At 30.9% G+C, this 4,734-nt stretch overlaps 1 long non-coding RNA gene across 1 annotated transcript; it reads left to right on the forward strand.

The window, feature by feature from the left end:
- LOC147813746 (uncharacterized) lies at positions 1-3,489 on the forward strand. The gene is made up of 2 exons (XR_015432268.1): positions 1-144; positions 3,229-3,489. It is a non-coding gene; the product is annotated as an uncharacterized LOC147813746 (long non-coding RNA).
- Positions 3,490-4,734: the final 1,245 nt, after the last annotated feature.

Consider the following 4,734-nt stretch of genomic DNA (forward strand, 5'->3'; position numbering starts at 1 on the left):
GTTTTGTTTTTGTTTCGCTCAGACCGTACGGAAGTACTTAGAGAAGGTACTTCACGTATTGTTGACTTCAGGAAGTGTCCTTCTGACTATAGCGAATCAATGCACATCTGTGGAAAGGCAAATGGACGTACAAGGGTTTGTTTTGTAAGTATCTTTATTTATTTATTTATTTGACAAAATATTTACCTAAAAAGAATTTTACCAATTACTAAACTTATTTTTCTTTAATTTCCAATCATTTCATGGACATTTTCGTATGTGTTAAAGTTCGTATCCAAGCGAATAAAAAAAATGAAAATTTAAAATTTGCCAGAAAATGCGCCATACACTACTTTTGAAGTATAAATAGACGTCTACACAGTAGTTGAGAATAATAGCTCATCGTATTAAAGCATTAATAATTTGAAATCCGCTTTCAAAGTGATTGAAAAGCTCAGATTAATTAAGATTCACTTTACATTAAATTTTCTCACCGGGCCTGATTGACGTCCTGGGTAAAGTACTGATTTGGGGGCCCTCAAATTTCCGCTGATTTCAAATTTTTTTTAAGAAAGTGATGTCCATGCGCAAATCAGGCCTAGATTTTTTCGTCATTTTTGTTCCTACTTACAAATGGTACTCTCCTTTCATTTTACTGTATCCATGTAGCAATAAAAAATGTTTGAAATGAAAGTTCAGTTTCCTCGAAGTTCGTTTAACATTAGCCACATATCTAGTAGTAAGAGAAAAATAACATGCTGTTTAATTTACCTCTACCAACATATCAGCGAAGTCTTACAAATTTTTGATAATAATGTTTTCTTTATTTAAAGTGGTTGCGGTATTTTTATTTGGCTTTAAAATTTTGAATTAATGAATTTAATTTACAATTTAGACCAGTAATGTATATATATGAATTAAGTAAACATAGATAAAAAGGCAAAATAATCAATAGTACGTTTAGTTTCAGGCAAAGTGAGAAGAATTATTTCTGTCGACAATTATAATTCAATTGTCATCTTACTACCAGTTGTGAAAATCATTTTCGGAAAGAGCTAAACTGGGTCTAAATGCAAACACAAAATAGTGGTTTAACGTTTACCCTAAATTTACGTTTTTATCCTATATGTACAACGGGATGCAGTTAATCCTATGTGAGATAACAGCTTTACTTTGTATGCATATGATTCGGTCAAATCTCTGTTTCCTTCTACATTTTCACCTCTTATGCATCTATAATAAAAAGTGTTCTTCCCAATTTTACTTTAACTCTACTAATGCGAGCGTCACTTTAACTCTTCAAACAAATGCATAAAACGTTCCGATTTAAGCTACAAATACATTTTTATATTCATTTTAAAAATCTGTATTTGACTTACACACTGCCCCGGTAAGCATTCAGCAAAATAACGGGTACTAAAGATTAAGTTTTCTTTTTATTTGTAAAAAGTAAACAAAAAATTAGGGGATGGTTGCTGAGACTCCTTTTTTCTCTTAACTTGTTTCCTTCAAACAAGAACAAAAAGTAAAGAATTTTTTTTTATGGCACTTGATTGCAGGCTGTACAGGGATTTCTCCAATATTTTTATTACCATTGTAAAAAGCTCAACTGAAATTTAAACAAAATAATGTCTTTATGTATAATTAAGTACTATATTCAAAGCTCAACCCCGTCCCGCCCCCTAGCGGGGGCATCCGGGGTGAAAATTTATTGATCAACAAAAGGATACAATACAATTTCCAGTTTGAAAACAAAAGAAGATGAGAATTTACAATGATAAACATGAATAATAAAACAAAATAAATGAATAATAAATAAATATAATAATATTTAATGCTTATCCTAAATTTTAGTTGACATCCTATAATTTTAGTTGACAATGACTTGTATGCCTTACTATTGAATAGAGACGAATTTGATATAGCATTACATGATTTCTTAAGTATCTTTGAATATTACTAACAACAACAATCTGAAAAAGAATACAGTATATAACATTGGATCCAAGAGGGTAAACAGGTAAGTGAAAGATTGTAAACATTAAAAACATTGGATCAAAAGGTAAATTAGACAAGCAAAAGCAATTTAAACGTAATAAAACATTGAAAACATAGAAATTGAACCAACAGGCTTCCAGAATATAAAATATAAAATATCATTGAACCAAAAGGGTTCCAAAGTTAAAAACAAATAAATAGCAATGAAGTGAAATGAGTTGAATTAAAAGAAAGCATTAAGAGCAATTAGCTGTTTGTGGCAGGGCAGGTGGTCGCTATGCAACCCCGAGAGATGTTAATTAGGTGCAAAGATCTAAATTTGATTCATATGAAGAGGGTCCATGAGATCGTCTGGTGTCATTATATCTACCAGGGTACGTTTAATAATCTCAGTGATAGCATATTTTTGTGCTTTAGATCGGAACCAAAGAGTCAAGTCGTTCATATTACGAAAGAGATTTCCTCGGAGTGTCCGGAATTTGTCACATTCGGCGATTAGGTGTTTAAGAGATTGATATTTTCCACATATATTTCCAAATTTATCTACATATGTGTTAGATAAAGTTGAATTTTAATTATTATATTCTTTGTCTGACAGAATTGGGGTCGTAGGTAAATTTCTATTTTATCAAGATAGTCTTTAAAATTTACTCCCTGAATTCTGCTACCTGTATGTTAGATAAAGCTGAATTTTACCATTATATTCTTTGTCTGACAGAATTGGGGTCGCAGGCAAATTTCTATTTATCAAGATAGTCTTGAAAATTTACTCCCTGAATTCTGCTACCTGTATGTTAGATAAAGCTGAATTTTACCATTATGTTCTTTGTCTGACAGAATTGGGGTCGCAGGCAAATTTCTATTTATCAAGATAGTCTTGAAAATTTACTCCCTGAATTCTGCTACCTGTATGTTAGATAAAGCTGAATTTTACCATTATATTCTTTGTCTGACAGAATTGGGGTCGCAGGCAAATTTCTATTTATCAAGATAGTCTTGAAAATTTACTCCCTGAATTCTGCTACCTGTATGTTAGATAAAGCTGAATTTTATCATTATATTCTTTGTCTGACAGAATTGGGGTCGCAGGCGAATTTGAATTTATCAAGATAGTCTTGCAGATTTACTCTGTAAATTCTGCTAACTGGCACGTAAGTTGTCAGAAATCGGAAGTTTTAGCAAAATATTTAAATACCAATATTTTTTTGCAAATTTTTAAAAAAAATTTCTGATATTTTTTATTTTATCTAGGGTGATTCTGGATCTTCAGCTTTCCTTCAGCATAAAAATAGATTTTATACCGTGGCGGTGGTTTCTTACGGTGATACTCAATGCGCGCAACACGATATTTCTCTGTTTGTGAGAACTGATGCCAACCTCAGCTTCATCAGAAAACATGTCAAAGACCTTCCAAAACAGCCTCGTTGATAACTCTCATTATTGAGAATGAAGAAAAGAATCATTCTTATTTTGTTTCTCTTGAGGAAATAAAAACAGAAATTATTTTCTGGCTTAGTTTTGAATGATTAGAAATTATTTTCTGCTTAGTAATGCTTTAGTTTTGATCTGAACGTATTGAAATGTGATTGAACTATAGTGTCAATTCCTTTTCATTTTGTTCCATGCAAATCGGCATAAAATAATAATAAGTAATAAAATATATAATATTAAGAAATGCTAGATGAATTAAAATATTTCAGAAGTTTATTGATTATAATATGAATATAACTGAATTGAAACAATAAAGAAAAAAAACAATAGAAATAAAAATATGGCCACCGAAGCCGACGTCCTCAGTGGGTACCAGCTCCGGAAGCAATAGAACAAAACCTTTTCTATTGAGAGAGCGGACAAATGTCAAAATTAGCTCTCTCAATAGAAAAGGTTTTGTTCTATGGCTTCCGGAGCTAGTACCCCCTGAAGACGTCGGCTTCGGTAGCATTATTTTTATTTCCATTGTTTTTTTCCTTATTGCTTCAATTATTCTTTCTTTTGAAAATTCTGCTGCTTTGCGCGTTTCTTTCAAAGAAAGTTCTGTTATTATAGAATTAAATATTTTGTATTCTTTTACTTATTTGAATATAACTGTTGACTTAAATGTTGTCATTTCAAAATCATACTTTTTACTACATAAGTTTAAAATATCAACATATTATCTTTATGTTCAGTCTCTCTAAATTTTTCTGATTACCGAACACTGACTTAACTTTTTAAACTCTTTCTGGAACAGTAATTTTCGAATGGAAATTTTAGTCAAGCAGGACATAAGCAAGTGACACCATATGCAGTACATTCAAAGTCATGATATGAGATTGCTATATTAAAATTGTAAAGAGTCAAAAGTATTCCATATTTTCCTCCTTTATATATAGTTATATTCTCTTGATTTACATAAAATCAATTAAATAAAAACAGAGAAAAAATCAAAACGACACGTTAAAAACAAGACGGTAATTTTATAGTGATTCCAGGTTAAAATGCGAGTCCTCTCGGCGAAGCTAATTTCATAAAATTAGTTTTATGGAGACAGCTTATGATATTTTGGCGAAACATCTCAACATTAGTTTGGTGAGGTTTATTTACTCCTTTTAAATTTTATATGAAAGCTGGAAGCTAATTCGAATAAAAATATTCTTGCACACAATTATTTATAATTGCTTTACATGAAATTCGGAGAGATAATACAACACATTTTTTACAGTGTACACTGGAAAATGTTTTAGTGTATCAGAATACCAAAAATGGTGACACCAACTT

Source organism: Parasteatoda tepidariorum, chromosome 3 (assembly GCF_982258835.1).
Source record: "Parasteatoda tepidariorum strain Cologne lab strain chromosome 3, Ptep-v5.0, whole genome shotgun sequence".
Taxonomy (NCBI): domain Eukaryota; kingdom Metazoa; phylum Arthropoda; class Arachnida; order Araneae; family Theridiidae; genus Parasteatoda; species Parasteatoda tepidariorum.